Below are 13,660 nucleotides of genomic sequence, written 5' to 3'. Positions count from 1 at the left end.
GTCTGTTCAGATCAGGGAATAAACTTCACGGCGCAGCTAACGCGTGAAATGTTAGCAAGACTGGGATGCGCGCCTCTGTTTTCGACTCCTGAGCACCCGGACATCAACGGGACAGTGAAAAGGTGGAACCGCGTTTTGAAGAACGTGTTGTTCCATGTTATTGAGAAAGATCCCAAGACCTGGGATAGATTGGTCCCGTTCGTTCTCTGGGCGTGACACTAGAGGCGTGGCGCCATTCCTGCTCTTATTCGGTAGGAACCCTATCGGACCGCTAGCAATTCTGCAACGAACATGGACAGGCCAGCAACCCTTCCCGAACACACTCAGGGAAGAACCCGCGAAGTATTCGCGACAGCTACGCGAGCAGCTAGAAGTAGCATCAGAAGTAGCGGGTTTGACGGCGAGCGCACGTCAGGGAAGTTACGCGCAGGCGTATAACAGGCGCGCACGGAGCAAGACGTTTGTCGTCGGAGACCAGGTATTGCTCTTTGACACAGACTCTGGCAGTAAAATGGCCCCAAAATGGCTTGGTTAATTCGTCGTAACCGCGCGATTGAGGCAGAACTCTTACAGAATCGACAGGGAAGAGAAGGCTACAGCGGTAGTGCATGCGAACAGGCTGCGACCCTACTACGCACGTGTCAGCCAAGTCGGAGTAGTTTTCGAGGAAGACGAAGAGTGGTGAAATCAGTACACCCCTCGGTCTGTGCCTGAGAGATGCGGTGGTTGTCCCATAGATGCGGAGAAACTCGCACACCTACCTACTCAGAACCGCCTCGAGATTTCGGAGGTGTTAGCCGCTTACGCTGATTTGTTCAGCGAAACGCCGGGAGTCGCAGGGATTGGTGCACATAACTTAGAGCTGCACGAAGGCCACCAGCTCAAACGCACTTTACATATCGCGTGCCGGAGTTATTAAAGGTCAAGTCCGGTGTTTTTTTCATCATTTTGTGTTTTTAGTTGAATTACACTCCTCCGCACGTCCTGACTCCAACACAAAAAACCGTTTTTCGAAATTCCAATTAGTAGTATTTTTAAAAAGGAAAAACAACAAATCGAAACCGAAATCGTCATTTCACGGCCGGAAACGACGTCCCACTTGACGAAATGGTGACGTCACACTCAGTATTAGAAAAACACACGTACGCGCGTTGGATGGTGAAAATAACGTATGGAAATCATGAAGCATTGCATAAAATGTCTGAGGTAGTTCAATATAAGCCTCACAATTTCATAATCATGCGGGAAATGGACAGTAACGCCGGTATACTGTTCGTGACGTCAGAAACTGAGTGTTGCCGGCAGAAATAGTCTCAACTTAATCCATGAAAACAGCATATTTTAAAGTCGTGTTGCGCGCGAACGGATTATTGTACGGCGCCCAAATTTTGTAGAATGCGTCAGGACGGAGAGGAGAATCTACGGTAACATTTTATTTGAATATTCGAATGTAAAAAACCTCCGGAGTTGCCCTTTAAGGAGTGAGGTGAGCCCCCAGGTTAACGAATTGCTAGACCTCGGACTGGTGTATCCGGTGGAAAGCGATTGCGCCCATCCCGTTGTATGCGTGGGTAAAAAGGATGGATCTGTGCCTATGTGTGTTGACTATCACGCTCTAAAGGCAGCGACGCGTACAGATGCCTTTCCAATGACACCCCCTAAAAAGCTAATCATGAGGGTGGGCCACGCTAGGTACATCACTCTTATCGACTTGCGACGCGGATACTGGCAGGTGCCGGTAGCTCCGGAGAGCCAACATCTGACCGCTTTCGTAACCCATGAGGGACAATATGCTTGGCGCGTCATGCCGTTCGGGCTAAAGAACGCCGCGGCCATTTTCCCATCCTCGTGGGCTGAACACTTGCAGCACTTGAAAATAACTTTTGATTTGTGGCACGACGCCAAGCTTAAAGTGAGCCAGGAAACGTGTCAGGTCGCACAGGCGCACATTAAGTATACCTAGGACACATAGTGGGAGGCAGAACTCATGGGCCCGATCCCGAAAAAATATCGGCCATTCGAGGCCTCGTGCCCCCCGCAACGAAGAAACAGCTCTGAAGTCGGCTAGGCTTATGTGGTTACTACCGCGATTACGTTGAAGGCTACGCCGAGGTGGTCGCACCACTCACGTCTTTGACGAGGTGAGGTGTACCTAACACGATTCCGTGGAGCCAGGAAGCGCAAAACGCGCTCGATAGGCTCAAGTCAGCTCTGTGCGAAGCTGCAACGTTGAACACCCCCGACAATAAAAGGCCATATTGGCTGTTAAGCGACGCGTCCGACGTCGCAGCGGGGGCTTGTTGGGCGCAGATGGGAGACGAGGGACGGGAGAGGCCGATAGCAATTGCCAGCCACCGACTCACGCCAACGCAGACCCGCTGGTCTACTATCGAGCGGGAAGCATTCGCCATTATTTTGGGCACTAAAGAAATTTGATCATTTTGTGTAGGGGGCAAAAATGAACGTGGTATCTCTCGTGCATGCTGTGTGTTGCCCCGAGCACCGCAAGAACGAATGGTCGGCTTTTGCGGGTTTGTGTATGCCGTGCGTCCCGCGAAGCGTTGGCGGACTTAACACATTCCCGAAACCAGAGCAGCGAAGCGTGGGGACCGGAGAACAGGCGCCTGGAGGACGGCAAGGAGGAAAGATTTATGGGCTCCCGCAGGGTGCACTGCCCGCGTTATACGAGCTGGCCGCTGCACGCGGCTGCGATCGGGTGCCTGCGACGGCCGCCGGCTTCTGGGAAGTGTTCTAACCTCCGAGGAGTTAAAAGCTTGGGACTACGTGAAGACAGCCGTGAACCTGGCGAGGAGGACTCTCAAAGGGAAAGAGGGATCGGAGGGACCACGGTGGACGCAGGACGCAGGGACGAGAGAGGACTACAGGAGAGACTGAACTGGAGTGTCGTGTGGAGAGGCCGCGCTCCGAGTGATACGTACGAAATGCGCGCAATTTGTACATAAATTCATATTAATCAGGAAATGCCAAGTGTGGTCGAGCTTCGTCGGAGAATGCCAGAGGGGCGGAGCAAGGGACCTGCCTGACTGACGCAGCCGACAGGACCTCCGACGTTAAGCGGAACCGACCGGGACGCAGGATGTGGACCCACAGCTGAACATACACCTGAAACGTCGACGAATTTGCAGTCTACCCTGCAGCGCAAGTCTGGATAGGTGGGTGTCTCGTTGGCTCCTTTTTTGAGGGCACTATGGCAACCACGGGGTATAACTTGCGGAGTCGCGAGGGCAAAACAGGGGCCCGAAGCGAAGAAGGGGACAGGCAGATGTAGCGGGTGGCGACTGCCGGGCTTGGAAGCGTTAGCGAGGGGTCAGCACTTTCCGTCCCTGACCAGATGGCATTGTTGCAAATTAAATTAAAAATTGCGGAAACAGAATTAGAGCATGCAAGACTGTGTAACAACGGCAGTGCCGCTGCGGCGCTGATGGCTCCTCTGAGTGCAGAGGAAGACAGGAGGCTGAAATACACTAGCATGCTGAAGGGAGTGCTTTTAGATATGCCATCGGAAGAGGCGCTTGTTCCGGGCTAGTTTGATGATATCGAGGCAACCCTGGATACTTACAGCATCCCAAACCAATGGAGAGCGGGCTTGTTGCCCAGGCTGAACGAAAAGGCTAGGGGAGTGCTCGTTCGGCTCTCGGCGGAGAAGCGCAGAGATTACACAGCGCTCAGGGAAGCTGTTCTGAAAGGGCTTAGATTGTCACCAGCTGAGTATAGGCGACTACTTACCACTCAAAAATGTGGTCAAGGGAATAATGGGATCAGTTCGCAACACGACTGCAAAATTATTTTACCTATTATTGCAACAACTACAACATAACTTCCCTTGAACAGCTTCGAGATCTTGTAGTAGCAGATAAACTAAAGGAAATGTTAAGTCCAGATGCCCGTGCTTTTGTCATCCAAAATGAGACTAGCGGAAAAGCAATGCACCTGGATGAAGTGGCCAACCTTGGGGAACAATTTGACGAAAGTCAGATTGTCAAAGATGTCAAGGAGCGCAGGAACGTCGGTCGGTAAGGAGAGAAGGAAAAACAATTGACTCGGCTAGGGCGTGGTATGACTATGCCGGACGGTCGGCTCCTTATGCCAGGGCGCGTAGGCTGTGCTACGAGTGTGGCCTTCCTGATCATCTTGCCCGCGATTGTCCGAAAGGCGGTCAGCACAGGCGAACCTCGTTCAAACGACAACAGATGACGGAGGCTTGGTGGCGCGTGTTGCGGGAACTAACTTTGGGAATGCAAACGTAAATGGTGGAAAACGCCCGTTCCGCGCCCTCAAAACGATCGCACTCTGTTGTGGAAAGGCCAAACTCGTGGGGCATTTGGATTCAGGAGCGGAGGTCAGTGTCATCAGACGATCAATTCTGGGAGACCATGTGTCACTCACCAGTTCAAGCATAAAATTAACTGGCGCGTTTGGAGAGCAAGTGCTGGCAGAATTGGTATGCGTCCCTTTGAAACGGTTGGCTACTCCTAAAGACATCGGTGCAGCCACGGTTGGCACAGAAGTTCTCTGTGCTTAGGCAGGCAGGTTAGCCCCAGGGATAGACGCACTTATCAGCCCGGACACGCACGCGCAGTTGCTGGGAGAAACCACAGTGACAACGCATCATACCACGCCAGCGGGCAGCAGTGGTGATGAATTTTACGGAGTCGTGGCGGCGACCGGGGCTATTACTACGAACAGCGAGCCACATGGTGCTGCTGAACGAGAGGTTTTTCGTCGTGCTGGCGCGGAGGACTCTATGTTGAGAGACGTATGGAAGCAGGTCGGAGCGGTTGGCCACGGCGCGGTAGAAAAGGGTGAATAGAAGGGAACTGATTCAGACGTGTTAGACACTGCAAGTATCTGTGCAGTGACGGGTAAGCAGGCATCCAAGGTTGATGCGATCTCTGATAATGATACACATCCGGAGCGTTTAAAAGGTGCATCCGTAGCGTCAGTAGGGGAGACCGCACTAAGCGGGGAGGATGACAAAAGAGAGGAGAGCGTAGACGCAGCTGGAACTGTAACGGTCAGCACCAAGGCTGGCGACGACAGTGCCGTTGTTGAGAGTAGGAGGAGTAAGAACGCTCTCCGAGACCACGGACAATTCTCAGCTCCAATCACCGCTTCAACAAGAGCCATTCGAAGCGGCAGACTCGTCCCAGGTCAGCGATGGTGTTGTTGAATATCCACAAAAAATTCACGATGCAGGTAGAAGAGAACAAGTCAGCGCACCTAGCCAGACACAGATTGATTCCTCGTATTCTGCGGAGCTGAAGAAGCAGCTAGCAGACGTCATGAGGAAATACACAGAGCTTCAGGAACATCATGGTACGGCCAGCCTATTGCAAAAACCAGCGCCACTGGGTCCCAGCGCCCCAGCGCCATACCTGATTATGGTCCCAGTATGACGCTGGAAACTGGGCGCACTGGGACGCTGCATACTGGGACGCTCCGCACTGGCGGCACTGTTCGCCCGGAGAAAGAAAGGCGCGGGATAAAAATTAAAAAGTAACAAAACAAGTTAGGTACATAGAAAAACCTAAAAAGAGGTAAAAAATAAAAAAATGAGTGTGTTAAGCGCGCATCGAACTCAGTCCCTAGGTACATATGAATCACTAGCTCAGCACACTAACCACTCGGCCACGCCGAGTTTTTGTTTCCTTTATTACCAATTTTTTTTAAGCAGACAGCATAAACTCTGAATACACAACAACAAAGCAAAACAAAAAGAATGCTAAAAGCACTAGGCACGTTCTGCCTAAAGCACTACATTTAAAAGGGCTTTACTGAAGCCAGCTGGTCCAGTACAGGTAGCCACTCCGGAGAATTATCTTGTGCACGCAGAATTTCTCTCAGGTATACCACGCTCTCGATGAAGTAGTGTCGAGCGGGGTGTACAACGGTTCGTTCATGCCTGACATCCATACGCGTTGTCCATACGCTATGCATACATAATAGCATCAGCATGTCATTCGGCACTCCTTCAGGGTCGGCGCATGGCAGATATCGGATACCGAATGGCGTTATTGGATATCCCAGAGGAAAACTGAGTCATGGCACTCCAAGAAGATGTGTTCAATGGTCTCGGGTTTTCTGCAAATAATGCAGTTAATAGACCAAGGTACAAGGAGCCCTTTGTTCTGCAGCCATGGTTTGACTGGAAGAGAGCCGGAATGAAATTGAAAAAAGAATGATTTTGCACCAGCTCTGACAAGCATACGTTTTACCCCTTTCAAAACGTCACGCTCATACCCTACATTATACACAGCGCGGTAGACTGGCACTGCCAAAAACACATCTCGCTTATCCTTATACAACATCTTCCGCGGCACAATTGACAGATATTCAGTTGAGAACTTTGCCTTAAGGATACGAAAAGATAAAACAACTTCCCGCAAAAAGGGGCTTAATGCCACCGGTTTTTAAAAAGCAGATACGACGTAATCAGGCAGTGACTCACGTAATCTCACTTGGATTACAGTCCTTAGAAAGGTGTCACTTTGCTCACGCAGAAAAGAAAATCTAGCCACAATTTGCTTGAGAAATAGATGCGTCAACCCAAGGCCCCCACTCTGAACTGCGTGAAACAGATTGCCCCGGTTCTTGCGTTCCCATGTGGATGCCCATATAAACGTTGCAAATACACGGTAAAGTTTCTGTACAGACGCTCTTGTCATGAATAGAGCTTGAAGAACATAAAATATCTTGGCAACCAAAAATATGTTACACACAGCAGCTCTAGAAAACACAGAAAAGTTATGTCCTCTCCACTTGTTCGTTTGATTTTTAACTCGCTGCGTTTCTTCCTCCCAGTACTCTTTCGTGTTCTTGTGCTGATCAAGTGGCACACCAAGGCATTTGCCCGGTGTTATCGTCCATCTGATGTTACAAAAGTATTCCGGTGTGTGTTCCCAGTCTCCATACCAGAAACCTAAACATTTAGTCCAGTTAATTGCACTGCCAGTAGCCTTACAGTACTCCACAGCTTCTTTGGCAACTTCCTTTACGCTGTCTTGGTCTGCACAAAACACTGCGATGTCGTCAGCGTAGGCTAGGACCTTAACTGCAACATTGAAAAATGTGTACCCTGTAATAGCTTGGCTGGAGAGAAGCCTTAAGCAGAAAGGTTCCAAGTATAAGGCAAAGAGAAGGGGTGACAATGGACACCCTTGTCGAACAGAAGATAGCACCGGTATGCATTCACTCAATTTACTATTTATGACTAATTTTGCAACGCAGTCTTTGTAAACCATTTTAACACCATTTGTGATAACACTCCCGTCATTTACAAGCTCCAAAAGTGCATACAAGCCGAGAACTGCATTTCCTTGAAACATTTCTGCATTTTATGTCATGACCAGCATTTATAAGGTTGGGACTTCGTGTTTCGCAGTCTACAGCCCCCCCCCCCCCTTCCCCATTGCTACCGCTCTAACTATTAAAACTTCTTGATCATATGTTTGCTGTCTGCTCTCACGGCTTGCAACTAATGTTCTTGGTGCCTATGCGCGCTATTTTGTGCACTGAAATCATTTTAACATGTGGCGTTTGACATCGCTGGCAATTTTACCAACGCCGGCTCTTCGGTGGTGCTCTGCTATAGTGGGCGTAATTTTCGCTGAACACGGAGCTTTAGTACAAACCTTCAAAGAAAAAAGTGCGACCAAGCTTCAATACCGGCAAGCGCCACAGCGATGACCCTATATTGCGCGTAACTAAACCTTATTTGTATGTAAACACTGCGGGAAGCGTTGCGAACGACCAAGGGCTCGGCTGCTTCATACGCATAGTAAGAAGCAGCGCAAAAGCTTGAGAAACACGCCAAATATTATGCATTACAAGCGCTGTATGTTGTTGTTTTTTCTCTCATGGGCCCATCGCTCGGTAAACTACTTTCTTCCTCGTTTTAGTTTTTCTTTCTGCTGTTTATACTGGGCCGTGGTGCAGGCTACGCTCGCCTGCAATAGAGCCCGCATTGAACATTTTGGCAGTAATCATTGTGTTAGAGTGCCCTTAAGATCAGCTATGAAGTTGGTTATGCATGGTAGCCCACATTATTCAATTATAGGTTTAGTTGTGCGTTAATCGTCAGTGTGTCATGAGATAGAGGCGCGCGGTCGTGGTCTCTCTCGAAACGCTCGAAACGACCTATCGAAACATGGAAACTCTAGAAAAAAGATACTGTCTTTGGTTTCTTACAGGTGCGCAACGGCTTCGCCGCAAAAAGCGCCTGCTTGAACCATTATTCTCATATGCGCCCAGATGGTCGATTGCGAGTACGCTGTTGCCCTGTTGGCCCCTGAGGGATGCTACTCCGGCTGACGCCGCAGGCCGCGCCGACTATACTGGGGCACTGGGACCAGTGCGGCCCCGGCGCACATACAGCACTTCTCCCAGTGCATCGCGGATGCCAGCGACACACCCAGCGTCAAAAGTCTCATCCCAGCGTTTTTCTCCCATCGCACCAGTGCAGCCAGTGTCTTCCCGTTACTGCTCCAGTGAATATCGCAGACCTCTAGCGTGCCCAGCAGATCCAATGCAAACCCAGCTTGAAAATCTTACTGGTCTCGCACTGGACACGCTGGTTTTTGCAATAGGGCCGGCCTCAAAAACCAAGTTCAGAAGCTCGAAAGTGAAGTAGAAAATTTTTCAAAAAATATCAAGTTCCTGAATGAAGATCAGCTCCATGCTCTCTCTAGAATCAACAACCGGGGCAATTCCTGGACACCAGAAACAGTCAAGCAAGGCCTCCAAATCAAGTTTGCTTGCGGGACAACTGGACATGGAACGCTCAGAAAGCTGGGATATCCCCTCCCGTCAAACAGGACGCTAACTCGCCGGCTCAAAGGTTTGAAGTTCATTCCGGGAATACTTCACGAGGTGACTGATGTTACGCGATGCAAGGCAATGACCATGGAGGAGATGGAGAAAGATTGCATTCTATCTTTGGATGAAATGGAGATTGCAAGTGGATATGATTTGAACCGTGCTGAAGATGCACTCCTTGGAGGGCAGACGCTGCCTCCTAAGCCTGAAGAGCCCGCCAGCCACGCATTTGGTGTTCATGCTAGGGGACTTAAATCAGCGGTGGAAGCAGGTAATCGCTTATGAGTTCACCGGACATCACGTGGAGGGCTCTGTGCTCAAGCACTATGTTCTCGAGCAAGTTCAGTTATGCAGCCAGATTTCGCTCACAGTTCGAGTTGTGACATCAGGTATGGGTGCGTCAAACCGAGCGATGTGGCGAGAATTAGGATTTTTCAGCCACAGGAATTCCCTAACTGTCTGCTCTATACCATCCACGTCTTGATGAAAAACAGCTGTTTTTCACAGCTGACTCGGCGCACGTCCTCAAAACTCTCAGGGGACAGCTTCTAAATTCATCACTTTTTACGTTGAGCGATGCCACTGTAGAGGAGAACAACCTGCCATCATCGGAGGTGAAACTCGAGCATGTTCAGGCTGTGCTCGATTATGACGCAGAGCACGAGCTGAAGGTCGCGCCCAACTTATATGTGAAGTGCACACTAGCGGCGGCCATTTCACGAAGATGAAAGTCAGCGTTGCCGTTCAATTTTCCGTGAAGCACCAGCTGCTATTCGATTTTTGATAAGAGAATCTATAATTGAGCCAGAAGCTGAAACTACTGAATGGTTTTTGGAGCTTATTTCTAAATGGTACTCTATAATGTCGTCTCGCAGCCCAAAAATGGCCTTCAGTCGCAGGAGCTTGGCCAACTACTATGCCGCCTTAGACACGTTGCACAAGGCAGTGGAGACCGTTAGAAGCATGAAAATGGGGTCCACATCACTATGGAAGCCATGCCACTCTGGCCTCCTCATTGCTACAACCGTTGTCATACATCTCCAAGAAGTGTTGCTGGGAAATGAGGGGTACGATTTTTTCCTGTTGCAGGATTGCCTCGAGAACCTATTTTCTGTAGTTCGGCTGAGGAAACCTTTGCCCAGTGCTTACGATATGAAGTGCGCTGTGAGACTTGTCAACTTAAGCCAATTTTTGTTTACCCCACGGACAACTAGCTGTGATATGGACGATCGCGAATACCTGGTAGACCTTCTCTCCCAGGCAAAGAAAGGACAGAAGTCGAAACTGATGAGATAAATGACGATGAAATTCTCTTCATTGAAGAACTGTCCTCAGCAGAGTGCAGCATTCTACACTACATAGGAGGCTTCATTTTAAAAGGAATCTTGCCGTCTGCCAGCTGCCAGCAATGCAAGGATGCGCTACAGGGGTGCGCTACTGATGAACATGCCTCTCTGACTGCTCTGAAGGAATATGTATCAGACAGCAACAACCTCATCTATCCCAGCAACGACGTGATGCACATGCTCAAAATCTACGAGGAGCATTCTGCTGGCATAAATTCATGGTGCACAGGCAAACTAGTGAAAATGAAGTCTACCTCTCCGCTCACTTACAGCATACCTAGGAAAGGTATGTTGCTTGGAAGCATACCGACTGCGCTTAAAGCTCTGCGCAAGCCATGATGAAGAAATTCGGATAACACTGACCGACAGGAACGCAAGATTAAGACTGCGCATCTTCCTCCGACACCTTCAGAAAGCTCGTATCAGCGGTCACGCAAGCAAGACATGTGCATGAGTTAATTTGACCTAAGTTACTATCCGCACTGAAGTATACTGCTGCCTGGATTAGTAGTTTTTCTTTTAGTACAACTAAAGGTTTCCTAAATTGCATTGCTTGTTTTGCATTGACACCCGCCATTGAAGACAAGGATGGACTTTTGGAAACATGCCTTCAAATTACTCTGAAACATTCTTGCATCGCAAATAAACACCGTTCAAGCTTTCAAGCACTATTACTCCTTGCTAGATTTGAACTAAACTCTGAGCGCGGATGTTAATTACTTTTCCTTAAAAACGCTGTATTCAGTGTGTGCCGAGTGTTTCGACTTTCGTTAGTTCGACATATCAATGCCGCTAATATTTCAATTCCATTCGAGTATAAACGGATGTATTTTAACTGCAGCTGATAACCTTCTTCTTCATTTACGCTGGGGCGAATTTACCGATTGCATATGTAATAAAAATTTAAGGGGCCACTAACCTACGCCGTTAAGGGTATGACGCAATAGCATGTTTGCTTTCGTCGCGAAGACGAGCGCGCTTTTGTAGCGGGAAGCGTGGAAAGCATGCTGGCGCACGCCCCGCGCCTTTGATGTGGGCCTAGTCATGGCGGCTGCCGTAGCAGACGACGCAGTTGTCTTCACCCTCAGCGGAGCGCGCGCCCGTCAAGGCACCCTACGATGGATGGATGGATGGAATATAGGAGCGTCCCTTTTGAAACGGGGTGGTAGCAGTAGCTATCATGCTCATTTTTTTCCTATATCTCAATTATTGATTTAGATTGGTTCACTAAACCATCAATCTATTTATTAAATTTTTTGTTTCTACATTACTAACATTATGTCACTTCTCTGCTTTTAAGCCACCAATCTTCCAGTCGTTTTTTGCTAGTTTCCACCGCCGGTTTATTCACATGACCACTGTTCAGGAACAGAGCTTCAGGAACAGAGATTGCGCCTGCACCAACTTCCGGATGGATACCATTACATTCGAGTATAATATGGTCAATTGTTTCACTGGAGTTACCACATAGAGCACCATGCGTCATTACATTGTTAAATTTCTTTTTGTAGCTGCGTGTTCTAAGGCACCCTGATCTAGCATAAAAAAGTAGGGCAATGCCTCTTGAGTTATCAAAGAAATCTTCCTTCCTCATCTGCATTTTCCGCTTTCGGTTTAATTACACACTCTGTTTCTTTTCCATTGAATTTATCCAATGTTTACCTTCTGTGTTTTTCACCTGTTGCTTAATGCTCTCTATTTCTCCGTCCTTGTGACTAGCATACTTACTAGCTAGTTTCCTAGTTCTTTTCCTCCATTGTGAGTCAACGCTTTTTAGGTACAGGCATTTAAATACTTCATCTGCCCATCTGTTATGTCCAATTTCCTCAGGCGTTCCTCATATAATATTTTACTCTGAGCTTCCCGTACTTCGAAAGATGCCCAGCCCATATCTCCCTGTACCGCCTCATTTGTAGTTTTGCCGTGGGCACCTAGTGCTAATCGTCCAATGGATCTCTGATTTGTTTCTAATGTCGACTGTACCTCTGATTTTAGGCACAAAACCGCATTTCCAAAAGTAAGTCCGGGCACCATAATTCCTTTCCAAATACCCCTCAAAACCTCATACCTATTGTATCCCCACAATACCTTATGCTTCAATATCCCGGCATTCCTTCGCCCTTTGGCCTAAAGTGATTGCTCATGCTTTCCAATGTATGCCAGTCCTTCGTTTACCCATACCCCCAGATATTTATATTCTGCTTCTCTAGGTATTTCATGTCCTTGTATTTTAAGACCCTGATCAGTTGAGCCGTTGAAAATCATCAGACCCGACTTAACTGCGCTGAAACTGAAGCGTAGAGAGTCCCCTTCGTCTCTGCAATACTTTACTTCCAGACTCTCAGCTAGCAGCACAATATCGTCTGCAAACAGCAAACCGGGGAGGCGCTACTCTACCGCCTTTCCACCTAATCTATATGACAGTTTAAAACCTAGGTTACTCTCTTGTATCCTCCGTTCCAGGTTTATCATATAAAGCATGAACCGCACCGGTGATAGAGGACAGCCTTGTCTTAACCCTTTACATACTTAGATATCTTCCGTACTTCTTATCCCTTCCCACGTAATCTCTACTTTGTTATCGTGGTGTATTTCCTGTAGGAAGTCTATTGTCTCATAACCGATACCTTATTCTTTTAATATGTACCACAGGAGTTCCCTATTTACTTTGTCGTCCAGGAAGGCCAAATACAAAGGTCTATTTTCCACTCTAGATATTTCGATGCATTGGGTAAGCACGAACAGGCTATCATCTAAGCGCCTAGCATTTCTAAAGCCGTTCTGAAGTTCTTCGAGTATCTTGTTACTTTCTACCCATGCTTGCACCTTTAATTTCACCGCCTGCATGGCTAACCTGTACATAACAGATGTTATGGTAATCGGCCTGTAGGATTGTATGTGCATCCGGTCTCCTTTCCCTTTATAAATAAATTCATTTTACTCTGCCGCCAGCTGTCCGGAATTTGCTTATTCGTTATGACTGTTTCCAGAGCTTTTAACAACGTTTCCTTACTTTTTGAACCGAGTTCATTAATCAGCTTGATCGGAATTCCATCTATTCCTGTAGATGTGTATTTAGGAATATTTTTTTCTGCCTTTTTCTAGTTTAGATTGGTCAGTTCTAAGCTGCTTTGTATTCTGCTACCTTGTGTTGCTTTCTGATTAGTGGAGATTACCCTATCGTCGCTCTTAAATGACTCGGCTATAACTGATGTAATGTAGTTCACTGCGTTGTCTCCCTTTAAAAAATTTCCCTCGTTATCTTGAATCCGATCCTGCTTTATTTGATTCTTCTTCCCTAGCCAGCTTATATGGTTCCAGAATTTTCTTACTCCGCCTCTAGAGGCATCGTGTATGTCAGCCATCCAGCGATCGGTGCACTGCCTTATTTTACTTTGGACGAGGGCCTGCACCTCAACTTTCTTTTCTCGATATGATTCCCATTTTTGGTCGATTTCCTCCTGAGATACCTGTGCTTT

Source organism: Amblyomma maculatum, chromosome 6 (assembly GCF_055883805.1).
Source record: "Amblyomma maculatum isolate TAMU_Amacu chromosome 6, ASM5588380v1, whole genome shotgun sequence".
NCBI classification, from domain to species: domain Eukaryota; kingdom Metazoa; phylum Arthropoda; class Arachnida; order Ixodida; family Ixodidae; genus Amblyomma; species Amblyomma maculatum.
This window is presented reverse-complemented; position numbering follows the sequence as displayed.